At 48.6% G+C, this 25845-nt stretch overlaps 1 protein-coding gene and 1 long non-coding RNA gene across 6 annotated transcripts in view; one reads left to right on the top strand and one right to left on the bottom strand.

The window, feature by feature from the left end:
• BTBD11 (BTB domain containing 11) overlaps positions 1-25845 on the top strand; it is a 310110-nt gene that overhangs the window by 12414 nt on the left and 271851 nt on the right. The gene's annotated exons all lie outside the window — the stretch shown is intronic.
• Positions 5389-9093, bottom strand: LOC111097673. Of its 3 annotated transcripts, none has more exons than XR_005365668.1 (4): positions 9002-9093; positions 8815-8884; positions 6253-6811; positions 5389-5545 (listed from the first exon to the last, which is right to left on the bottom strand). It is a non-coding gene; the product is annotated as an uncharacterized LOC111097673 (long non-coding RNA). The 3 variants fall into 3 exon arrangements; XR_005365669.1 differs by having other exon boundaries at positions 6253-6512; positions 6678-6811; positions 8815-9082; XR_005365667.1 differs by having other exon boundaries at positions 8815-9082.

Here is a 25845-nt window from a genome sequence, read left to right as displayed (position 1 = left end):
AATCCGGATCTTCTTATAGAAATGGGAAATAATGACGATACCAGGTTCTGGTATGTGCAGAGTCACGAGTGTCAAACAAGACAATGCTGTGGGAAACTGTAAAGCCCGGCACTTTCTAATGGCAAAGGTGAAATGTATTGAGGGTTTACCACTGTGTTAGGGTTTTCCAGAGAAACAGAACCAATAGGATATATCAATACTGCATATGAGGGATCCCTGGGTGGCGCAGTGGTTTGGCGCCTGCCTTTGGTCCAGGGCGTGATCCTGGAGACCTGGGATCGAATCCCACGTCGGGCTCCCGGTGCATGGAGCCTGCTTCTCCCTCTGCCTGTGTCTCTGCCTCTCTCTCTCTCTGTGACTATCATAAATAAATAAAAATTATTTTTTTTTTTTTTTAATTTTATTTATTTATGATAGTCACAGAGAGAGAGAGAGAGAGGCAGAGACACAGGCAGAGGGAGAAGCAGGCTCCATGTACCGGGAGCCTGACGTGGGATTCGATCCTGGGTCTCCAGGATCGCGCCCTGGGCCAAAGGCAGGCGCCAAACCGCTGCGCCACCCAGGGATCCCAATAAAAATTATTTTTAAAAAATACTGCATATGAGAAGATTTGTTACAGGAATCAGCTCACACAGTGCAGGAAGTCCCACAGTTCGCCACCTGTGAGATGGAGAACCGGGAAAGCAGGTGGTGTAATTTGGTCTAAGTCCCAAAGCCTGGAAACCAGGGGCCACTGGTGTAAGTCCTAGAGTCCAAAGGCCCGAGAACCAGGATCTGCTCCTCCGAGCTTCCCAGTGGCCTGTGCAAAAAGAGCAATTGTGAGCAGCTACACAATTTGTTGTATGATGGGGGAGGCGGAAATACAGCAGCTGCCGTAGCCATTCTTGTGGTGGGGGCCTGAACCTGGAAGACACTCGTCAGCAGGGCACTAGAAGCAGTTATGAAGCTGTACTTAGCAACCTCACATTTCAGCCTGTGGTTGTCAAGAAAGAACAAAGGGAGCCTCCTCTCAATCACAAAGTGTCTCTCTCTGCCCGCTGTCCCCCCTCCTTCATTCCTTACAGAACGTCCAAGTATTGTGATATGCGGGGAAACCAAAGGTCAGGGACGGGACAGCTTGTCAGTGTCCTCCTGTGTTCTGGCCGAGGGTCTTAGGGCCACAAGTTGGCCCGGAAGCTTATGTCTGTGTCACCTGGAGACAAGATAGGAGTTCATTGGAGTAAAAGTATATCAGTGCTCCTCTGGGAGAAAAATAAGCATTCTGTGCACTGTTCCTACAAATACAGTGTTCAGCAAACATGGGTGTGAGTTTGGGGAGGGAAGAGAGTTGGAAAGGGTCTGGGCTTTGGAGAGATGGGCACCAGCATGGTCAGAAACCCTGATCTTGAGGGTTTAAGGACAGAGAGGACATGAGGTTCATTCTAGAACAAGCTGTGTGATCTGGAGCTAGTGATTTACCTCTCTGGACTTGTTTTCTTTTCTGAAAAGTCCATCCCCACAGAGTTTCGAGGCTCAAAGGAATCATCAGATGTAAAAGGGATCTGTAAACTGCAGAATAATCCTTCAGCCATTCATTCACTTAACAGATATTTATTGAGGGCCTGCTATGTAGAAGGCATGGTTCTGGGCACTTGGCATATATCAGTGCACAGACAAAAATCCTTGCCTGCATAGACCATGAATTCTAGTGGAGGGAGACCCTGAGCAATAAACCTAAGTAAGCAAGTATAGGATTAGAAAGTGATACTTGCCATATTAAAAAATAAAGCAGAGTGAGGGGGCCTGGCAGGGCTGGGATGGTGGGTTGTAATTATAAATAGTATGGTTAGGGTGGTCTCACTGAGAAGGTGACATTGGTGCAGAGAGGTGAAGGAAGTGAGGGATTTAACTGAGGAAGAAGTGTTCCTGGCAGAGGGAACAGCAGTACAAAGGCCCTGAGACAGGAATAGCAAAGAAGCCAGTGTGGTAGAGAGGTGTGAGTGAGCCAAGAGGAACAAGAGGTGAGAGCAGAGTATCACAGAAAGTCAGGTTGGGTAGGTCCTCATAGGCTATTTTGTAGACTTTGGCTTTTATTTTTAGTGAACTGGGAAGACTTTGAAGGAGTTTTGAGTAAGGATTTTCAGGTTTGATTTTACGATTTATGATTTTAATCACTTTGGCTGCTGGTTGAAGAAAATAGGCTCTAGAGGAGCAAGAGTGAAATGAAGACCAATGTGTGGAGGTCCTTAAAATAATGCAAGCAGAAGGTGATGGGACAGTAGACCAGGGTGGTAGCAGCAGAGGTGAGCTAGAAGTGGTTGGATTTGGGCCGTAATGAAAAAGAAGATCAACAGGGTGTTGCTGACCCATTGGGTGTGGGCTGTCAGGACATGAGAGGAGTCAAGGATGACTCCAGGTTTTGGTCTGAACAGCTGGAAGGCTGGGGTTGCATAAATTGAGCTGGGGAAGTCTGGGGAAGGAGCAGGTTTACAGGTGCAGAGAGGCTGGGTGTCCAGTTGGGGACATGTGTGCGTTTGAGGAGCCTTTGGGGACCACAGGTGAAGATGTCAGCTACGTGGTTGAGTTCAGGAGGGACCTCAGTTTGGAGGTATAAATTTGGGAGTCAGAAGCATACAGATGGTTTCTGAAGCCAGAGGACAGGACAAAGTCACCCAGGGAGTGAGCGTAGAGGAGACAGGAGGACCAAGGCCCAGGCCCTTACTTGGGCGAGGCCAAGGAGGAGCAGCCAGTGAGAGGAAATATCCTCCCAGTCAGCGGGAGGAGGCGTCCAGGAGGAGCAAGCGCCCCATTGTGTCGTGTGGCCTGCCAAGTACTGAGCACCATCATGCCCGAGCTATGGGGGGGGTCGCTGCCTGTAACCCCTGGGACCATTTTAGGACCATTATAGGACTGATGGACAAGCAACATCAAGGCACCTGATGGGAAGTAACCGCACTGGCCATTGTGAACCGGGAGGATGTTTGGGGCTGTAAAATGGTCTCTGTATGTCATCTCTACAGTGGGGATTAGGCCAAATCAGTAACTTCCAACTGGACCATCATGACCTTAAGGTTCCGTAAAGGGCCTTGCAGTGGGGAGGCTTGCTTCCACGCCTGCCCTGCACACACTTCACCAGAGCGGCTGTCCTTCCCTTTGCCCTCCATACGTTGGACTTCTGCATAAAGATACATTTGAGAGCGGGGTTCTGTTGCCACATAGAGTCTGAAAAGCACTGGCCCAGATGATTTAGCAAGTCCTTTCTGCTCTCACATCCCAGGAGGCTCCGCAACTCCGGGAGCAGGGATCCCACAAGATGCCTGTGCTTTTTTGTCTTTGGTTATGGGGACCCGCCAGGAGAGTGTGCCCCCTGAGGCTTGGAGGAGGGCTGGGCTGGGTGGGATGGGGGAGGGGAGCCGGGGGGCAGGTGATGTGCCTGGAACCTCGTAGTTCTAGGACCCCAAAGGGTTGGGGGGAAGGGAAGGAGGAGAGCCAGTGTTGGAAATACACAGGGCTGGTGGGAGGCAGGGTCCAATTAGATGCTTCCAAGCATCTCCTGATGATTTGCAATTCTGCTCTTTCCCTGATGCTAAGCTCTTTTTCTCCCTGTTCACCGCTGTCTCCTCACCACCCAGGTGCCATTTCTGATCCAAGGAAGCAGAGGTGGAACTCATCAAAGCTATCTCTGAACCAAAAATAAGCCTGTCCAGCCAGACACGTCCCAGCCTTCTAGGCCAAAGTGCTTGCTTTCATTTGTCAGAGTTGGCACAGTCACCTATGGCTCTCAGAGGTCTGAGGTTTAAAACTGGCTTGCTTCTGTCTGAAAGAAATATGTATATTTTTTCCTAAGAGGTTTTGTGACCAAATCAATTTTGTATCTGCAGAAAGGATCGGTCCTAAATGCCGGAACCCCAGTATAGAAGATGGGGACTTTGGGGGTGTGGTGGCCTAAGTGACGTACTCACTAGGATGTCTAACCTGCTGATGTTCTGGAGAGGAGCTAACAGGGTATACTGTGCCGTATGACCAAGCGTCTGAGGTCAGACAGCCTGAGTTCACATTCTGGCATCATCCCTTACTGGCTGTGCCACCTCGGGTGGATTCTTATGTCTCGGCTTCAGTTTCCCCCCAAATGCATAGAAATATTTTGGGGCTAAGACGAAATGCCATGATGTGACTGAGTGTGGGAGCAGCAAGTGCCTGATCACCTCTGCTGTTATAGCTGGGACTCTCATCCCGCCCCCGCCACCTCCACGGTCGACTCACCAGCTTACCTGTTCGTCTTTACAGGCCCCACTGTTTCTTATTCATCTTTGGGTTCCTAGTTGGCACTTACACAGATGTGTCCAATGAGCAAATGAGGCCATGGAAGGTAAGCTCCGTGCAGCAGGGTATTCGTGTTTCATTTCCCACTCTTGCCCCGAGACTTAGAACAGCGTCCGTATATAGTGATCACTCTAAATATTTGCAGTCTGTGAAGTGCACCATGAATCAGTGAAACTTCACTAACAGGGAAGCCAAGAGCCTAGAACTAACTGGCTGGGAGTCTTCCCCTCTATTCCCACGTTCCCAGCCCTGAGAAGCTCTCCTTTCCACAGCTTGCTTCTCTTTGAAGAACAGAAAACAGGATGATTGCTCATTATGCCCTTATACCCACTTTCTTTCTGTGAGATGGCACCTTGCTCTAATTCAGAGTTGAAAGCTATGTCTGCGTAGACTCTTGGATCTTAGCGTTGGGAGAAGCCTGCACAGTGCCCCTGGTGCAGGCCTGCTGCCTTCAGTCTGGGTATTATGTGGGTTTTGCAAACAAGACACCGAGGGCTGGGGGCCTTTCCAGGTGTGTGTGGGGCCGCACAGCTGCTGCTACATGAGCAGGCAATGGAAAATCCTGAGCTTTCCAAGTGAAAGGTCCTCACTTCTCGCCTGGGCCTGGACCTTAGCATCCTGAATCACCCAGGTGTGTGTCCATGATGCCCTGCTGCCCTGGGAAAAAGAAACAAGGCTTTTTTTCTCCCCCTTTCCTCAATTGCAATTCACCCTGGGTCCTATTTTTTGAGGCCTGCCATGTGTCGGAATATGTGTAGCCTACTTTCCAGACGTTCTCTGACCCCATCCATGAGGTCAGTGTCTCCAGTTCTCTTGTACAGCCTGGGGACCTTACTAAGAGAAGCTAAAGAGGCTTCTGGACGGCCACTCTGTCCAGGGGCAGGAGCTGGGGGTCCCACCCTGGCCGCTGAGTGCGCCATCCGCAGGCTGTCCTGTGAATGCTGCCGGCCATCTGCTTCGAGGGTGCAATGTGACAGTTGAAAATTTCTTAAATGTTTTAGTAACGCTGAGGCTGTGTCTAGACCATGATGAGGTAGCTGGTCAATTCCACAGGGATTAAAAACATCGGCTATTAGATGAGCAATCAATTTAATCAGATCGGCAATGTGGGATTGTGAGGGTAAAGCAACCGCATGTCTGGCTCTCCCCCTTGTGACTCAGTGTTTGTGGTTTCGTGGGTCTCTCTCCATCTCTCCTGGTCCTTCATTTGGGAAGTAGTTCAGCATCTACCAAATGCCAGGTGCTGGTGTAGGAAGAAAAGTACACACCACTGCCAATATCCAGGCCAGTATTGTGATTAGAAAGACCAGGACCACGTTTGTTTGTTTTTTTTTTTTTTCAGAAACAGTGTGACATTTATTGATTCAGTTCTTAATCTGAGCCTTTTTAACCTAATCCTCCTATTGACTAACTCAGGTCTGCCCTTCTCCCCCCTTCCTTGGAGAACACAGTCATCTGCCAGTTGAGTGGAATTGAAGCAGGGCCGCTGGAAGATGGGAGGAGATGTCTGCTACTTACCAGGCTGCACTAACTATAATTGTGAATCCCACAATCCTTGTGATTAATTCTTTAGGCTTGCACAGTTGACAAAATTCCATTAATTATTCCTATCAATATTCCTAACAGCCCTGCGTATTAAGGGTGAGGTGGCATATTTTGCCCAAAGTCACCAAGTTAAGTGGCAGCACCGGGCGACTGTTTGACTCCTAGTCCAGTGCTCTTTCTGTGCTTCCTAAGGCCACTCTGTGCATTGTTGGTACTCAAGTGTTTTTGACATCCTGGATTGAATATTCCAGGGTGGGAAGGAAGAGTGCACAGGGATCCCATCGGAAGGATGGGATATGAAGGTTACCCCAGCTTTTGCCCTCCCAGCCTTTGGATATATGGAGTTATTTGGATATAGGGCCCTCCCCTGAAATTGGTCAGACCTTGCATCTGACCAGCCTCTACCTTTGCACCTTCAGCTGTGGTGGTGGGGGGCTCCTCCTGGGCTCCCTGGAGCATTATGATTCAGGCTTCAGATGCTGCTACTTGCATGTCAGGAAGTGCATGGAATGTCCACGTAGACAGGAGGAGTGTTCCTGCTGGGCTCTGCAGAGCACAGATGGCCCCTCCCCCAGCTTCCCGCTGGCCCAGAAAGAATGGGCTACTTGAGCATCTCCACTAGCAGACTTTCTAGAGAAATCTGGCCCAGCCTAAGCAAACTTCCTCTGGAAGAAAACACAAGCACAGAGGCTCACAAAGCCTCGTGTGCCTCAGCTCAGCTGTAAAATCCATCCTGTGCTTGCATAGACTAGGTTGCTCCATGTTGCACCGGGCACTGGAAAAGAGGGGGGTGTGCCCAGGGGAGACATGCTCCGGGGCACGTTTCTTACCTTGGTTTTCCATTTGCCAAAAGTTTTCCATTGCAGACTTGTCACAACTAGAAATCCTTACGTATTCCGTGCACAGGGTCTTTGTTATGGAGCTTAATCATTCATCATGTTTTCCTTAAAGTAAAATGAGTTTTCTATGAAAGGAGAAGTAGGAGGTTATTGATTGTACATCGTATATCAAGGAAAGATTCAGTTTGTTTCCATTTGGAAGAAGTGAGGGCAAGTATTTCTTAACTGCAGCAGTACCAGGAAATAGGCAGTTAGTGTGTGTATGTGCGTTTGTGTTTGCACACAGGTTCAGTGGGATTGTCAGAATCCAGACATTTGCCAAGGCTTCTAAGTTTGGGTTGAGTTGTGATAGCTGAAAGTTGCAGATGGTCATGTAGGTAGTTTTAGCATCTTCAATTCTAGCCTCCCCATCTTTGGGGCACCACCATCCCACATCACACTCAGACAGACCCCATCGGATTTATGTTATGGCTAGAAAAAAACTGTAATGATTTTGCTTTGGGAATTATTTTGCTCTGTGTACGTCTCATTTTTCAGTGGGCTCTGGTTTCTCTGCTGTCATCATGTGTCCTCGGGAATTCCTGCAGAGTGAGAAAGACCTAACCAGGCTTACCCTCCCCCAAATGTCATGAAATTGTGATGAGTGTTGATGTCAACAGTTCATGATATTGACTTCATGTTATAGGTTTTAGCCACTTAATTACACAGCTATTAATTATGGCTTTGCAGTTTTCTTTTCACATTTTGGAGCTGATAATTTTCACTTTTAAGGCATTGGGTATGTTTGTAGCCCTAAGAGGCCCAGGAATTGAGCTGCCTACTGGGAAAAAATTATCCCGTGCTTTTGACATCAAGAAACCTAGTTGAGATTGGCCTCAGAAGGCCACTCTGCGAGTTTCACTGCCCAACTGAGGCCTCTCTCTCTCTCTTTTCTCTGTGTCTCTTTCTGTCTGTCTGTCTGTCTCTCTCTCTCTCTCTCTCTCTCTGTCTCTCTCTCTCTCTCTCTCTCTCACACACACACACACACGGTCTCACACACATGTTCACATTCATATTGTAATGTGGTTGTTGAGATAGTTACAATCTAGTGCAAAATCAAATGGTGATCCCTCTCCAGCCTCTCCTTGCTGATGGGGCCGTGTGTTGTCTGCAAATCTGGATAGGAACTTTGGGCCAGTGGTGTTTGGGCTCAGAGATGTGGGATGAAACCACAGTTGGTGGCCTGCCGTGTGCTCCCTCATGTATACAATTCATGGGTCACTTTTCCTACAGCTACATAGGGCCCTGATACGGCTCTCAGGAGGTTGATTGAGTGGCCAGCCTTCCCATTTTAGAGAGAAGGAGAAAAATGAGCACCAGACAGAAAAACCATTCCTGGGAGGCTCACCAGAGACTTCCCACGATTGAGCCCTTCCCTAGCTCTCTCTATAACGATCTGCATGGTCCAAGTGTGTTTTTAAAGATTTGGCAAAAATTAAAAAAAAATTTTTTTTTAAAGATTTCACTTATTCATGAGAGACAGGAAAGAGAGAGAGAGAGAGAGAGAGAGAGACAGGCAGAGGGAGAAGCAGGCTCCATGCAGGGAGCCTGACATGGGACTCCATCCTAGGTCCCCAGGATCAGGCCCTGGGCTGAAGGCAGGCACTAAACCGCTGAGCCACCTAGGTGTCCTGCAAATTTTTTTTTTAAATTAGGAATTCAGTGAAGAGAAGTAGAAGGGCAGTGCTGAGTGTTGGAGAAACAACCATGAAGAGGGACACACTTGCTCATGCCATTGCTCAGGGACAGGATGATGTGGAAGCTGGAGACAGCCAGCCATGGGCAGGGCGGGGACACCGACTCAGGTGGCTGGGAACTCTGTGCAGAGCAGCTGAGGATGCTCTGTTAGCACATGCCTGAGCTTGGCGCCTGCATAACTGGGCCACGCTGAGCCACAGGCGTGGCAGGGATTGAGTCACTGTGGCTCTGCCACTGAAAGCCACCTCTAACCTTCAATCCGAGCTCTGTTTAGGTGTCTAGGAAGCACCTTGTGGCTGGCCGGTCTTGTGCTGGGAACTGAGGCTCCCACAGTGAGTGGGAACAGCATTGCCCCAATCTTGTGAGGCTGTCCTGGAAATGTAACACTGACCAGTGATCACAGGATCCATGGGAGTTCCAAGAAAAAGGGTTCAGGGTTCTGTGTGCTTCGGTTCCCTTATCTGTAAGAAGAAGGGGGTTGGGTTGGTGGTGGGTTTCAGACTTGGTTTGAAATGCAGCCTTTCTGGGAACCTCAATATCTGAAACACAAAAAAGTAGAGTTGTTTTGGCACACTCACTATCCCCTTTGTTGAACATCGGACCCTACAGCCGTATGGAACCCAATTTGAAAACCAGTGGGTGAGCTTATCCCTGAGGGACCTCCCAGGAGCCCATACTATTCTAGAATTCTGTGGTTTCCTGATGACAGGTGAGGTCCCTTCCATTCTGAGCCATTGTGAGCCTGTGTCTGGAGTCCTGAACCCTCTGTTGGATGGAGGGCATCATCCTTCTCTGCCTCTGGATGCCAGATTCGTGTCCTTTCTTTGGGGAATGGGAGGAGGCTAAATGCCAAATCTTCCAAAAGGGAAGCCTGCCTGCAGGGGAGGGGAGGAGGGATGATGTGCACTGGGCTTGCCCTGTCCCTCCAGCTGTTCAGAGCTACTCTCAGCTGGAAAGGTTGGGGTTGTGCCATTGCCACTGTCATTCTGTCTGCCACATGGGCCAGAGCTGGCAAATGCCATCCCTACTCAGAATGTCTCAGGGCCTACAGACCACAGTCAGCCTCCTTATGGGAGTCTCACCCTAGGCTTGTTCTCATCCAGTCCATTCCTCCTGGCACCCCAGATTAGCCTCTGTTAGTGGCCATAGAGTCAAGCCCAAGCTCCTCGTCCTGTCACCCCCTGTTCTTGCCTCAGTGGAACCTCGGTGGCTTCCCAGGCTATTCCCACCCTCCCCCAAACACTTTCATGCCTAATCTTGAACCTCTGCTCAAGCAGCTTGTCCACCTGGAATGGCTCCTTTCTCCCCTTCCTCTCAGCCTCATGGCTCCAAATCAAGCCCTACATCCTTCCTGGGGTTGTCCCAGAATAAGCAGATTTTCCCTTCTTTGAAATTCTACAGCCTTTGCTTGGTGTCTGTGGTGCTTCAGCTGTGGATCACATGGCTCCTTTTGTTGGAAGCCTTTTGTGTGGCCATGACCTGCTTCTCCCATTACCTGTAAGCTCTTTGAGGGCAGAGTCTGGATCTTTCAGTTCTTTTGCCCCTTTTCCTGCCCTGTGCTCAGTGAAGATATTACTTGATCAGCTCTTCCAGAATTAGAGCACAAACCTATGTATCATTCAATTAGAGCATTCTGATTGTTAGAGGTGGCCAGAGGTGAATCAAAGTTGTCATTCTTGACCAATAAGAACACTTGATTTTAATTGGGCAATCTGATGTCAGATTGTGTTTGGCAGCTAGTATCAGAGACCAAACTAACTGACTTACACAAACAAGGAGTTAGTTTTCTCTCTTGTAACAGCCCAAGGCAGGTAGACAGTCCAAGGTCAGGCAGGTGGTTCTACAACATCTCAGGCTTCTTTGTCTTTCTTCCCTGGCATCTTTGGCACATGATTTACATTCTCAAAGTACTTTAAGGTCTCAAGATGGCTGCTACAGCTCCAGTCATTGCTTCTACATTTTAAGCACAATGAAGAATGAGGAAGGGTGGAGGAAGGGGTGCCTGCCAGTGAATTCAGCTCTTCTTTCAAGGAGCCTCACTGATGCCCCACCCAATAATCTTGCTTATATCTCTTTGACCAACACTTAGCCCCTCTCCAGCCACCATTTCTCCAAGGGAAGCTAAGAAATTTAGTTCTTTAGCTGGACATGTCTTTCCCACCATGACTACCTGATCTGAGTGCTTTTCCTAAGGAAGAGCACAGGAAAGGGATATTGATTGGGTTCGCAGCCAGCAGTGCCTGTTGTAGCTGGTTAATGGCACCTGTTGTTTTTCACGCTAAGTAAGTACCTGTCAGAGAAGGCAACAGATATTTCCTGTTAATGCTTTGCAATTTTCTGCCAGCGAATCCCAGGACTTCAGAGGTCATGTTTCTCCAAAAGCTCATCCTCAGACAAGTATTTCTTGAATGATACACCCTGAGCCCCCAAAGTCACCCAATATAATTGGCCTCATAAAGGGGTGATGGCTGACACCCTTGTCATGGTCAGCTTATCCTTTGATGAGCACTGAGGAGTGGTCCTGGTCTTCTGGATCACTTTAAGGAGTTGCTAAAGCAAACATGGGGTCAGGCTATGCCCTCTGTGTTAAAGTCATTGTCCCCATACTTGATAGTGAACCTGATCTTGATTCCATACAACTTTAAACTTCAATACAGATTTAATTTAATATTTCTGTAGGGTTTAGGGGCACCGGGGTGGCTCAGTCAGTTAAACATCTGCCTTTGGCTCAGCTCATAATTCCAGGGTCCTGGGATTGAGCCCTGCTCATTGGGGAGCCTGCTTCTCCCTCTCCCTCTGCCCTCTCCACCCCACCTTGTATGCATACTCCCTCTCCCTCTCTCTCCCTCTCTCTGTGTATCAAATAAATAAATAAAATCTTTAAAAAATACTTCAGTAAGGTTTAATTGAACAACCTGATTATATTAATAAGTGCTGATTTTCCAAAATGACTGATTGGCTTTTATAATCACTCTGGTGCATAAAGGGACTCTAGAAGAAATTGTAGTTGGAAAGTGCTCATGACTTTCTCCATCAGACCCAGTTTATTGCCAATGAAAGACAGTGGTCTTCCAGGCTGGTCTGGTCATTCATCCCAACTTCCCAGGTAAGACTTCAGCTGGATACCTCTCTTGCTTTTACTGGTGCTTGGGAGGTTCTCTCTGTCTGGAAGGGGAGTCTCTTTACCTCCCTGTTTTCTGTTTATGGACTATTTTTTTTAAAGATTTTATTTATTTATTTATTCATGAGAACACAGAGAGAGAGAGAGAGGCAGAGACACAGGCAGAGGGAGATGCAGGCTCCATGCAGGGAGCCTGATGTGGGACTCGATCCTGGGTCTCCAGGATCATGCCCTGGGCTGAAGGCGGCGCTAAACTGCTGAGCCACCCGGACTGCCCATGTTTATGGACTATTTAGTGTTTGGAGGTGAGTGTGAAGTATCTTGTCTGTGAATCACCATGGACTGCCTCAGGGTTGAAAAGATAGGTAAAATCAAGTGTGATGGAGGCAGGGGACCCTTTATAAATAAGTAGGTCCTTGGGTGGGCCTGAAAAACATATCTTTGAGGCCATGTGTGAGACCAGAAAGATGCTCATTCTCTGATTTTAGAACTCTATGAAGGTAGAGTTTTGTGGAATTTGCCCCACAAAGAGAGTTAGAGGGAGCTTTGATTTTGTGCATAGATAGAAAGGGCACAGTTTCAGTTCCAAGTGATAAAATATCCAACCCAAACTCATGTGAACATAAAGGGGAAGAAAACACTGACTCATGTAAACGAGAAGTCCAGGAACAGGGCTAAAGCTGCTTGAGGGCCCCATCATGACCTCAGCTGCCCTTTGCCCTTTCCAGCTGTACCTTCCTTCCTGGTGGGTTTATCTTTAGCTCAGCTTCTCATGTGCCAGTCAGTTGGCTGTCACTACCCTAGCCCTGACTTCCTCAGATTATATCAGCAAGTGAGAAAGAGCTTTCCTTTCTCTCCATCCTCGTAAATATGTCCTGGGCAAATTGGTTCTGACTGGATGTGGGTAGGGCCCAGCTCTGACCCATCACCATGGTGGGGGTTTGCTCATGTCAATATGAGGCTTCTTCCCAAAGCAGGGTGCTCCCAGGGAACTGGAGACCATGCACTTCCAACACCCAGAAATTCCAGAGAATGAAGCCAGGATCTAGATTGTCAAAGGTGGGGGGGTTGCTTTCTGGAGCTGCTGGGGCTACAGCAAGAAAGACATTATTTCAGGCTGAAGCTGATGGATTGTTACCGTGAGCTCTGGACTCATCAGCAACGTTCATTCATTCACCCCACACCCATATGTCATGCAGTCTCCATGGGTATCCTGTGAGCATCCTTGGCCTGGTTAGACCCAGCGAGGTCATGGGACTTGCTAAGGTGCCTCTGTCTACAAATAGTGGAATCACGACTCACACCTACTCCCTCCCAGCTGTCCTGAGAGTGCACTGGAAGAAAAGGCCTGTTTGTGTTCTGAAGCAGGGATTAGGCCAGAGCATGACATAGGTGACTCCGAGGTCCCTTTTGGTTCTGAGTTTGTGATCTCAGAAAGATGGAAGGTCTAAGGTGGGTGCTAACCTAAGAGGATTTTGCAGAAGCACGTCCCCACCCCCCTGAGGCAAGTCGGAGGGTAGAGGACATGAAGGGACATCTCAGACCAGGGAACAGCTGTTGTTGGTCCAGTGAGATGTCTTGAAGCCGGATCACTGAACAGGAAGCCCTCCACATTGAGGCTGCTCCAAAGTGTCAGCCAATAAAAAGTAAATGCGGGCAGCCTGGGTGGCTCAGTGATTTAGCGCTGCCTTTGGCCCAGGGTGTGATCCTGGAGACCCGGGATCAAGTCCCATGTCGGGCTCCCCGCATGGAGCCGGCTTCTCCCTCTGCCCGTGTCTCTGCCTCTTTCTCTCTCTGTGACTCTCGTGGATAAATAAATAAAATCTTAAAAAAAAAAAAAAGTAAATGCGATTTTTACTGGCAACAGAGTCCCTGACTTGCCAGACTCAGTCTCCGAATGCCTGGGAGGAAAGAGCCAAGCCCATAGGATCACATCTCCATTCTGGTCCTGCAGGGAATGGAGAAATATGTCATGGCTTCCTGGCACCAGACCCAAAAATGGGAGTATTTTTTTGTGATGTTTTTTACAGTGGCTGTCATGCCGGCAATATTCCTAAAACTTGCTAGGGATAATCATAGTTTTATTTCATTCCCATAAAAAGTCTTTTGTTTAGAGTCCCATATAATAGTCTATACATTTCCATGTATGCTCTTCCCTTCCATTTTTCACATGGGCCAGGTAGCAGTTTCAGCTGGTGACTGAGGACATTTGGCTTTATTTACCAAAGTAGTCCTTCTAAATTGGGGAAAATTAAATTCAGTCTGAGCCAGTTCAACTCAGCTGAATTTTATTGAGCTATGAGCCTTGCACTGTTTTAAGATTAGGGGATGTAAAGTTAAATGAAATAGAGTTCCTGTCTTCAAGGATGTTTCAATTAACTATCACTCAAAACAAGCTACCCCAACACTTAGCAGCTCAAAGCCACCCGTTGATTTTGCTCTTGGTTTTGTGCATTAGGATCTGGAAAGGGCTCAGTTGGGCAGTTCATCTCTGATGCACATCTCTGCGGTTGCCGAGGCTCAAGAATTTACTCCCCAGATGGCTTCCTTAGTCCCATGTTTGGTGCCCTCATGCTTGTCTCTCTCCACATAGCGTCTTCCGGGGCCTCTCTCCGTGTAGCTTGAACTTTGTGCAGCAGGGAAGTCTTAGGGTAGTTGCCCTTCTTCCGTGGTGCCCGGCTTCCCAGAGGCAGAAAGTAGAAGCTTCTGGGTCAGTTAACAGCTGCATCCCAGACCAGCAGGGCATCACTCTCTCGGTTGGCCACAGTCTCCCACAAGACACAGCCTACTTCCCAGGGAGCAAGGAGGAGTTCCACCGGCCGGTGTGTGTGTGTGTGTGTGTGTGTGTGTGTGTGTGTGTGTCAAGGTCACATTCCAGAAAAGCACGTGTGGGGGACAGGTTGCCCCAGCCGTCTTTGGCGAAACGCAGCCCACCACAAGGACCTCAAAATGTGCAGTTTAGTAAATTACGATGCAGGGTAATGACCACAACAGTGACGGCACCAGTAAGTCAAAGAGGGGATGGGGCAATGGGCTCCCCCACAGGGTGGGGGGGCCGAGAGGGTCAGAGAGCTCTTCTGGGAGAAAAAGGCAACTGAGTTGAGGTTTTTTTTTTTTAAGATTTTATTTATTGGGAGAGTGTGAGTGAGCAGGGGGAGGGGCAGAGGGAGAGAGACTCCCAGGCGGACCCATCGATCGTGGAGTGGAGTGCAGAGCCCCACGATCCTGAGACCACAGCCGAGGGGACATCAAGACGTGGACTCTCAGGTGGCTGAGCCGCCCAGGCGCCCCCTGAGCTGGGGTTTGAAAGTTGAATAGTTTTGTGAAATTCAGGGAGAGGGCACGGTATGTGTGAAGGGGTGTGGTAGGGTCCTCTGGAGGGTTTACCACAGGCATCCCCATGCTGCATTACTTGTATTTAATTTTAGTTGGGTTTATGTGTGTGCGTGTGTGTGTATGGGCACATATGTGTGCATGTGTGTTTATGTATGTATATATAAATATGCATATAAAATATCCATATCTGTGTATATATATTTATTACTTATTATTATTTTTTTAAACAGAGACCTCCATTCAGTCTTTCACTTACCGGGTATGTCCTGAACACCCAATGTCTGCCAGACAGTGTTTTTTTTTTTTTCTTTTTGAAGATTTTTTAATTTATGAAACCCAGAGAGAGAGGCAGAGACATTGGCAGAGGGAGAAGCAGGCTCACTGTGGGGAGCCCGACGGGGGACTCGATCCCAGGACTCCGGGATCACACCCTGAGCCAAAGGCAGACGGTCAGCTGCTGAGCCACCCAGAGGCCCCCAGACAGTGTTATAGGTGCTACGGCCGTGGTGGCAAAGAGAACAAAAGTGCTGAACAAGAGAAATTGCTCATGAACTTACGGTTTGTGATGTTTACTATGGGGAGGGGACACTTAAGTGAGGTGGGGGGTTTGGGCAGAGTTCCAGGCAGAGGGAACAGCTGTGGGTGTCCTCTGCCTTCCACTGTGCTGCTCTGGGCCAGCCTGCCTTCCTGCATGGTCAGCCCTGTCTGAGGTCACTCAGCTGCAGTAGGGGTGGGACACCTGCCCCGAGTTCTCTGCCTGTCTGGATGGAGCGCAGGAGGCCAGGCTGCCATGGGGGATGGTCAGCATCCAGGCCTTGACCCAGCACCTGTTTTCTCAGGATGGTGAGCACCCGCTCTCTCCAGCCACCCTGCCCCCCCCTGCTGCTCCTGGCACCAGGAGATTTGTTTTCACTTAGGGAGAACCTGGCCCCATCCACAGCATCAGTGCTGTTCCCGGGAAGCTGGCCCTTTCCCAAGAAGAGGAATGTGGGGCAGCAATCTCACTAATAAGGAAGTGTGGCTGGGATTCCAGGGAGGGAATGATGACTCAGAGAAAGGTGCATAGCGGGTTCCCTGGGTGCCTGGCATCTGCATGCATGCGTGCTGCATTCATTGACTCCACAACATGTACGGGGCACGTGGGTGGAAAGATAGAGGCTCACTCTCAGCTCTCCCACCCACTAGCTGGGTAACCTCAGCAGGATCTTTAGCCCATCTGAGCCTTTGTTTCTTCAGCTATGGGAAAATGGGTATGACTTCTCAGAGTCAGGTGGATGAGATGAGAGGGGATTTTGGGGTTAGGATTGCCATATTTAGCAAACAAAAAGGGTGCCAATGAAATTTTGCATGTCAGATAGACAAGGAATATTTTTTAGTGTAAGTTAGGTCCAGAATACTGCAGGCTTATCTGACATTCAGTCTTAACTGTGCATTTGGTATTTTAATTGGCAACCCTACCTGGGGATAAAGATGCGGGGGGAGAAATATCTGACTTTAGGGGCACAGTGGGACAGGAGTGGAGAACAGAATCGCAGTGCAGGGCGATGTGACTCATGTCAGATGTATAGACTGTGCTGTGGAAACACAGACAGCCCCCTTTGGGCTCTTAAGAAAAAAAAAACCCAAACTCCCCCTTGCCGAGTCTGGTATGCTTATTGAACATACCGAATGATGGTGGGATTAAAGCCACGAGAGCACAAAATGCAAGCGCATTAGGTGAGGTGGAGAGTTCACATTTGCTTTCCATCCAGTAATCTGGGAAAATGAACTGTTTTCTTCCCTCTCAAAGCACAGGAGGATCTTTGCTGATCAGCAAACAATCTATTTCTTCTGCTCACTTTCTATGGACCATTTTAAAATAAAATGAAATTAATTTGAGGGGAAACTACATTGTTCCCCGACTTTATGAGATGTGCCTCTCACAGATAAAATGCTAATAATTCATTTTTCTGCTTCCCTGGAGACCTAGAGGTAAATTTGCCAGGTGCCACCCAAGGATTTAATAGGAGACACACATTTGGAGTCTTTGATTCCAAACTAAAATTTACCCAAAGCTGCAAGCATCAAGATACTGGGGGAAACAGGTTGGGAATATTTTTTAAAAGGTGCTATCTGCCAGACATATTCTTGTCTTCCCAGCAGATGAATGGCCTGGTATTGAACGTGGCCTCATCTGCATTCCTGAAGGCTCCCTTTTCTTTCCCAGACATAGAAGGGGATATTTGAAGTTGAGGGGATTGTTTGAAAACCCCGAAATCCTGAAGACTGTTCTGGAGTCCTCTCTCTGCTTTTGGTGAAGTTGGAGTGGTCCATTGCATGGCAGTGATGGTGGAAGGGAGTTGGGGGTAAGGTTTGTGCTGGAGGGATTGGCAAAGGGGGAAACCCTAGACCTGGGGCCCAGTGGGGGAGGAGGGAGTGTGAGATAGGAAGCACTGATCAGCTACAGGATGCACAGCTCATTTTAATTGATGAGCATGTGCCAGGGCCTTTGCTGAGTGTTTTTCACGCCGAATCTCTTCCATTCCGGGCCATATCTCATGCATCCCTGCCCATCCATCATGGGTCCCTGGTTCCCTTTTTACAGACTGGAGACCCAAAATATATGAATTACTCACCCAAGGCCGCACAGCTCATAAGTAGCCCTGGGCCTTCTTATCACAACGCAAATCCCTGGAGCTTAACTACTGTGTTCCACTGCATTTGGCCATCAGACTGTCTCCTATTGGGGCTGCAGGGATTTCTGTTCTCTGCCTACTGTAGTGGATGGAGGGTTGGTGTGGCTTCTGGGGATTGCGAGCATGGGAGCTGAGGAAAGTCATGGGCCCTCCCCAAGGCATCAGCCGCCGCCTCAGTACAATGATCAGTCCAACGGAGTTAGTCAGGAGCCCTTTCCTTTTTTTTTTTTTTTTTTTAAAGATTTATTTATTTATGATAGAGAGAGAGAGAGAGAGAGAGAGAGAGATGCAGTGGGAGGGAGAAACAGGCTCCATGCCGGGAGCCCGACGCGTGACTTGATCCTGGGGCCCCAGGATCGCGCCCTGGGCCAAAGGCAGGTGCCAAACCGCTGAGCCACCCAGGGATCCCCAGGAGCCCTTTCCCAAACTGAAATCCTGTTGTCCTACTGATGATAAATCATCTTGTTTAACTCCGTCACCTCTTTGTTAGTTGATTAATTCTTTCAATAAGTATCTCATGCCAAGTATATGCCCCATATGCCCCAGATACACTGGTGAATAAACAGCAGGTCCCTGCCTTTGCAGAGCTTGGGGTCCAGAGGACAGACAGCCGAGTAGATAGGCTCTTATGGTACAGGGTAAAGGAGGATATTGGGAGGGAGGCAAGTATTTGGGGTAGTGGGGTCAGGTGAGGCTTGGTGAAGGAAGAAGGGACATCTAAGGTAAGAACTGAAAGGTGTGCAGGAGTTGGCTGGGTTTAGAGGGAACAGTTTGTGCAAAGGGAGGGCATACGTGGAATGCTTGGGGAGTCCAGAGCTGTACCAACTGTCTGGACAGAGAGTGGAGTGCAGTGGCTGGGGGCGGGGGTGAGCCTAGAGTGAAGGGGGAAGAGCCTGCAGAAATAAACCAGAGCCACATTGTGCAGGACCTTGGAGGCCCCTGGCAAGAGTTTGGTGTTTGCATTCAGAGCAGTGACCTGGTCAGTTACCCAGGATGTGTCCTGCACAAGGATGCCGACTAAGGGGTTGCCTCTTGACTCACCAGGATATGGGCCCCAGTATGGGACCCGTGCCTGCCTGGAGGAGGGCATCTTTTTCTCATTCTTATCTCATTCTCATTCCCTCAAGGGTCAATGCTATCCTTGATATCAGGAGAATGATGTGAGCAGATTCATGTTTCAAGCTTTTTCCCTGGCTGTGGGATTTGTTGGGTGAAGCATCAGGGCTGGGGAGGAGACTGATGGGGGTAGTGAGAGAGCTTGTAGGCAGAAGAGGGGTGATGGCAGCCTGGGGAGCCAGCTGGAATGGAGAGAAGGGAATGGGTTTGAGAGACCGAGGAAGTCTGTGGCCTGTAGGATCGACCTGGTTCTCATTGCCTCCTGTGAGTTAGTGAGGTGAGGACATTCTAGGAGGAGCAGTACTAAATCTTTGAGGAATGCAGCCAGGAGAAGTGTCTTGCCCCCAGGCTGCTGAGAGAGCTGGAGTGTAGGTGTGGTCTCTCAGTTCTTCAGCTTAGGCTCAGATATCTGATCCAACGGCAGGAGGCCCATTGAGTGAGGGTGTGTGGCCCCCTGGCCAGACTGGAGGCCCAGAGTCAACTCATCTTAGGCTGCTCATCTGCGTTTCCAAATGGCATTCACCCTGCCTCTCTTTTGTTATACCCTGATCCCCAAACATCTGTGGACTGCCTATTAGGGTGCCTGTGTCTGTGCCCAGCATGGTGGGCGACACACATTTCTCAGGCACAGTCTCAGCCCTCAAGGAACTCACCAGTGGGGCAGTAATCAGGCAGGTGACCATTGACAACTACCTGAGAGGTGCTCAGGGAATGTTCCAGATGATCAGTATGTAGAGGGCATAACGCAGTGGACGCTGATGTGGGATCTGGAGTCAGATAGAACTGGGTTCAAAATCTGAAAACGTTTCCTGACTGATTCCAGGCAGGTCACGTAACCTCTCTGAGCCTGTTTGCCCACATGGGGCGAGTAATACTTAAGTGGTTTGCTTTAAGGATTAAACAATTCAAGGCCTGTAAGGGGCTTAGCATAGTGTCTACAAGAGAGTAACCATTTTTAAAAGATTTATTTATTTATTCTAGAATGACAGACCGAGTGCTCTTGCATGCGTGCCTGAGCTGGTGGAGGGGAGGGGAGAGGGGTCAGAGGGACAAAATGTAAAGCTGACTCCTGCTGAGTATGGAGCCCCATACCAGGCTCCATCCCACGATCCTGAGATCCTGACCTGAGCTGAAATCCAGAGTCCGTGCTTAACCGACTGAGCCACCCAGGTGCCCTGAGGGTAACCATTTTTAATATGGATTGGGACAGGCCAATTTATTTTTGTATCTTGGGTGTACAGTTTTGTGAGTTTTGACAAATGCACAGAATCAGACCAGGGCTACAAACAAGATCTAGACAGTTCTCGTACCTCCTCCCCCCAGATTCCTTTATCCCTTTGTGGTTAAACCTTCCCTGTACTTTTTTTTTTTTTTAACTTGTGGTAATTGATTATGTCTTAGTTTTTTGTCACAGCTTTTTTTGAGATATGATTCACATAGTATACAATTCACCTGTTCAAAGTATTCAATTCAGTGGTTTTCAGCGGACTCACAAGAGTTGTACAGCCATCGCCACCATCAGGTTTAGGACCTTCCTCAACTCCCAAAGGAAGCCCTGTACCTTTAGAAATCACAGACTGTTCCCCCTACCTATGCCCTCCTTGCCCTTGACAACTGCTCATCTACTTTTTGCCTCTAGGGATTTGCCTGTTCTGGACATTTCGTGTAAATGGACTCAGACGATCTGGGCTTCTGTTGACTGGCTTCTCTCACTGCACAGCATATTTCAAGGTTTATCTGTGCTATAGCATGTAGCTATACTTTATTACTTTTAACTGCTGAATAATGTTCCATTGCATATGGATATGCTGTATTTTGTTTAACTGTCAGTTGATGGGCACTTGGGTTGCCTCTGCTTTTTGGCTATTGGCAATAATGCAGCTATGAACGTTGGCATACACGTTTTTGTGTAGATGCGTGGTTTTGTGTGGAGTTCCTGGGTCACAGGGTAACTGGATGACTTTTTGGGGAACCGCCAGACTGTTTTCCTCAGTTGCAGCACCATTTTATGATCCCACAATCAGTGTATGAGGGTTCCTTCCTCTCCACATCCTCGCCAACACTTGTTATTATCCGTATTTTTGATCATAGCCATCCTAGTCGGTATGGAGTGATATCTCCGTGTATCTCCACATACACACCCTTAACCCCTGGCAATCACTGGCTTACTCCCTGGCCCTAGTGTTTTGCCTTTTCTGGAATGTGTGAGCTGTGACCGTACGATACCCAGCCTTTTGCTTCTGCCTCCTTGCACCTGGCATAATGCACTTGAGATTGACCCATGTCACTGTGCTCCCTTTCATCGCTGAGCTGCATCCCATCGCATGGGTGGTTCACCCTGGGAGTGAGCCCCTGCTCTTATGGACAACAAAGTTGGAGGGACCCCTCGTCCAAATGGGTCGATGAATCAAAGACTAAGTCTCTCCCCTCACCAGAGGTGTTTATAGTTTGGGAGGCCTTTTCTAAGCATCCCCTGCCCCCTGCCCCTGGCTGCCAGTGTAACAGGATACCCAGCCTGTTCCTCTTGTGGGTCCCTCTGAGCTGGTGTCCAAAGTCAGCAATCTAGGGTCCCTCGGGAGTGGAGACCCACTGGGATTAGAATCTCTGTGTTGTGGCTCCGACATGCCATGGCAAGGGGTCTTCCTGTGTGGTGTGTGGGGCCTGGGCCCCTGCAACAGCCGCTGCTGGGGAGCCTGGGCCTGCTGTCTGGCCTCCTCCCTTCTCATTAGGGAGCCCCTCAGCTCCTGGGGCTCATTAATGAGGCCATCTTCTCGTTCCCTTATCTGTTTTCATGGCTGGCTCTGGGCGTAGGGCTTTGAGCACTGGCCGCCTCCTTCTCCCCAAATCCGGGTGCGGCAGCTTTCCAACCGTCTATTAACAGGCACTGGGAGAATATGATGGCAAGATAATAAAATAACAGTGAATTTGCACCTACAAGGTTAATTATCTACATCAGAATCCAGGAGGTAGACATGATCACTTTATACAGGAAGAAATCAAGGTCCCAGGTGAGTAAGCAGCTCATCCAGAGTCACCCTGCTGGTTAGCGGCGGGACTAGAATTTGAACCCCCATCTGTGCTCTCATCCATGATGGATGTGTCCTTTGCCTGCCACTTCATGAGTCCCTTCTACCACCTGTGCTTTATTTATCTGTCTTTATTATAATCAACTTCACACTTGCAAGTTTTATCAAAAACACGTCCAGTGCACAAAAGCATGTGACACATAGAGGATTGGATGCACTAGCTGTATGTTTTAAATATATATGAAAATAAAAAATAAAAAAAAATAAATAAATATATATGAAAATAAACACATAACCCAAAGTAGAAGTGTTTATCTCTGTATCACCTAAAACCAGATGGTGTCCACCAGCGATAGGCGGACCACACCTGGGGGAAGCACAGGATGTGATATGCCGGGAATTGTTTACAGGTCTGCATTTCTCCCTTCAGTGGGGAGATTCAAGGAGGATGGGCCTGTGCTGCATTTATCTGGGCATCCCCACCACCAGGCACTCTAAGTTGCTACATCATTAATGACTCAGTGACAGAAGGAGTGGGTGGTGAAAGGACAGTGAAGAATGAGTGGCATTTCTGCCTTCCTTATGGAAGAGGCTGGAAAGCAGCCTCTTTCCCTGACCATTGAGACAGGAAGGCTGGCAGGGTGCTGGGGCCTGGTGCCAGGTGGATACGGGTGTGTAGAAGGGATGATGTCTGCAGCCATCGTGGAGATGTTGGGAGGCTGGCATTCTTCATGTGAAGTCCATCCAGCCCTCCTGTGCTCTTGCTTTGTAGGACTGTGCACACTCTCATCTTATCACTGTCCTTCCAGCCACTTTACTTTGATCCCTGAACATGGGAAAATCAGCCAGCCTCTGGTTGTGTCTGAAGCCAGAAGAGTACCCACCCTGTGTGCCACTTCCCACCCTGTGTGCCACTTGCTGTTTTCCTTCTTCATCTACCTTTGTTTGCAAAGTCTGGCAACACCCCAGACAGATTCTGCACCATCTCCTCTAGAGGAAAGTGCAGGGAGCAGCAGTCTCAGGAGCAGCCAAGACCGCAGAGCCATGTTTCATATTTGGATAAGTCTGAAGATCTCTTCATGAACCAATCAGTCAGCATTTGTTAGGACCTGCTTGTGCCAAGCACTGGGCTCAGTACCCCCTCAATTCCCTCATACTTCAGAATCAGACCCTCTTACTAGGCACAGGCACTGAAGCCAGAGCTTCATTTCTGATTTTAAAAGAAAAAACAAATGTTTATCAAAGCCCAGCTGAATGGGGGGATGGGGAGAATCTGAATTCAGCCCTGAGAATACAAAGATAATGAGTTCCTGCCTCCCAGGAGTTCAGAGGATCTAGAGGAATCTTACTGAATTACAGCTTGGGAGGTTGCATATGCATTTGGCCGTGTCTCGAAACGTCACTGTAATTTGTACCGTTAGAGAGACAGCATATTACAGGCAGGCGAGTGTCATTCATGAATCCAGCCAGTATTTATGGGGCATCTTCTGCAAGGATGGCAAATGTATGGCACACATGAGCTCCCATTCCGACAGTTACTCCACGGCAGGTGTCTCAGAGGTGGCCTCAGCATCCTGCAGTGCGAGGCCTTCACAGTTGGTATCTGAAGTGAAATCTTCAGCCTCTGCGCTGTTACTTGAAAGGCAGTGTTGTTAAAATGTCCTTTCTTGGGTGCCTGGGGGGCTCAGCCACTTAAGTGTCTGACTTCGGCTCAGGTCATGATCTCGGGATCCTGGGATCGAGCCCTGCGTTGGGCTCCATGCTCACGGGGAGTCTGCTGGAGATTCTCACTCTTCTTCTACCACTCCGACCACCTGTACTCTGTCTCTCAAATAAATAAGTAAAAATCTTTAAAAATAAAAAATAAAATGTCCTTTTTGGGGCACCATATTGGCTCAGTTGGTTAAGCATCTGCCTTTAGCTCAGGTCATGATCTCAGCATCTTGGGTTGGAGCCCCGTGTGGGGCTCCCTGCTTGGGAGGGAGTCTGCTTCTTCCCCCGCCCCTGCTTCTCCCCCCTGCCCTGTTTTCTCTCAAATAAATAAATAAATAGTCTTTTTAAAAATAAATACAATATCCTTTCTTTCATGAAATGGTGGTGTTTAGAGCACTGTACGGTATCACACTAGCTGTGATCGTTCATGTCCAGGGCCACCGTTCACCCAGGCAGGCAACCCTGTGCTCAGAGGCTTCTGGTCCACCATATGGGTCCCTGATTAGACAGGAGACGTTAATTGGAGTTTCTGAGATTTTAAAGCTCTTACTTGGCAAAATAACAAAGTTGGCAGCCATGTTGCTAATCACAACTATTAAAAGAATATTACTTGTCTGTAAAATTCCTTCCTTCCTTCTTTGCTTCCTTCTGCCCTTCGTACTCTCTCCTTCTGCTTCTTTTCCTCCACCTCCCTCTCCCTTCCCTCTCTGCTTTCATCATCCTCCCTCTTCCTTCCACAAATACCAGGTTACCTACAATACACCAGATGCTATTCTGAGATATAGCAGTAAACACACCAAGAAAAATCTCTGCCCTCACAAAGCCCATAGTCTAGTCAGGGAGATAGAGAGAAATAAAACCAGTGATATAAAATAAATAGTATGCTGTGAGGGTAAGTTCTACAGAGAAAAATAAAGCAGAGAAAGCCTCACTGAGGGAGTGACATTTTAGTAAAGACTTTCAAAGAAGTTAGGGAAGAGCTACACAGATAACAGAGGAAGAGCCTTCTAGGCAGTGTGGATAGTATGTGCAAAGGCCCTGGGGCAGGAATGTGTGTGGCATGTTTGAAGAATAGTGAGGAATCTGGCTGGAGTTGGTCAAGCAAGGGGAAAGTATAGATGAGTTCAGACAAGTAACGGGGTGGGAACCAGGCCTTGGAAGGTCCCAAATAATGGTTCTCAAAATGTAGTCTCAGAGCCACTCCAGATCTGCTAAATCAGAAACTCTGGGGGCGGGATCCATAACCTTTATTTAAACAAGCCCTCCTGTGGGCTTCTGTTGTGAGAGCCACTGCTATCAAACATTTAAGCTACTCCTGACCATCCCTACAGAGTCTGCTGTTCCCTCTGGTTTATGGAATAAGACAGAGGGGCAGTCATCTTTGAGTTATCTCCTGACTTCAAGAAATGCCATAATCTTAGTCTCTGGAAGTTGACATTCACACTAATAGAAAAGGTTAGATGCTGAGCCTGTGCTTAAACCAAAATTGGGTGGGCTGTAGGGGACAGGAGGTGGGAAGCAGGGAGGCATGGGCTGATGCCCCAGAGATGGGGTCATTGATGGTTAGAGGAGATAGGCCTGAGGACACCCAATCCTGGCCTCAAATTGGTTGGAGAATCAAAGCCTACAAGGCAGGAAATGACTCCTAATGAGGTATGTGTGGAGTTCTTGCAGGTTATCTGGACTTTTCGGCACCTGCTCCTTTCCAGATTGTGCCTCTGGGCTCAGAGCTTTGTGGTACCCAGAGAACACTGATGCTGGATAGATGAGGAGGGTGTTGGTGGCCTAAGTAGATGTAGGGAGCATTGGTAGTATAGATGGGCATAGGGGATGGCGGTGGTGTAGGAGAGCTTCAGAAAGAGATGGGAGCTGGTTGGAGGAGGATGGGAAGAAGACACACCTTATCAGGGGCTTTGAGGGACGAGGGTATGGACCATTTGAGGAGAGGGATGTGTCTTATTGGTCTGAAGCTGAGCCAGTGGGATGAGTATAAGGACCAGATCGGAAAGGCCTCAAATGCCACACCAAGCAGTTGGGACTTTAACCTTTAGCAGGCACCCCCAAGTCCCAGGCACCTGTCTCCTGTTAGTTGTTGCCAGGCCGTGCCAGGCTTCTGGGTCATCACTTCTCCTTCCCAGCCAGCACTGCCAGTCCTGCAAGGGCTCCTGGGCCCTACAGAGCCTTCCCTGACTTCTTTCAAAACAGCCAGAACAACCAGACCCTCCATTGGCCCGTCAGGGGAGACTCTTGACTATATGAGCACAGTCCTATTGACCTAATGGCTCTGTTTCCAAAGAAGCAAGAGGCAAAAGTTGAGCCCCTCAAAGGAGTTTTCTCCATCAGCCACTGTGTACCTGGCTTTTAGAAAAATGAAAAATATCTTCTTTGCTTATTTTAGAAGAAATACAACAGGGAGAGATTAGAGCATTTTTACA

Source organism: Canis lupus, chromosome 10 (genome assembly GCF_011100685.1).
Source record: "Canis lupus familiaris isolate Mischka breed German Shepherd chromosome 10, alternate assembly UU_Cfam_GSD_1.0, whole genome shotgun sequence".
In the NCBI taxonomy this organism is placed as follows: Eukaryota; Metazoa; Chordata; class Mammalia; order Carnivora; family Canidae; genus Canis; species Canis lupus.
The sequence above is the reverse complement of the archived record's forward strand: the minus strand, read 5'-3'. Positions and strand labels throughout refer to the sequence as shown.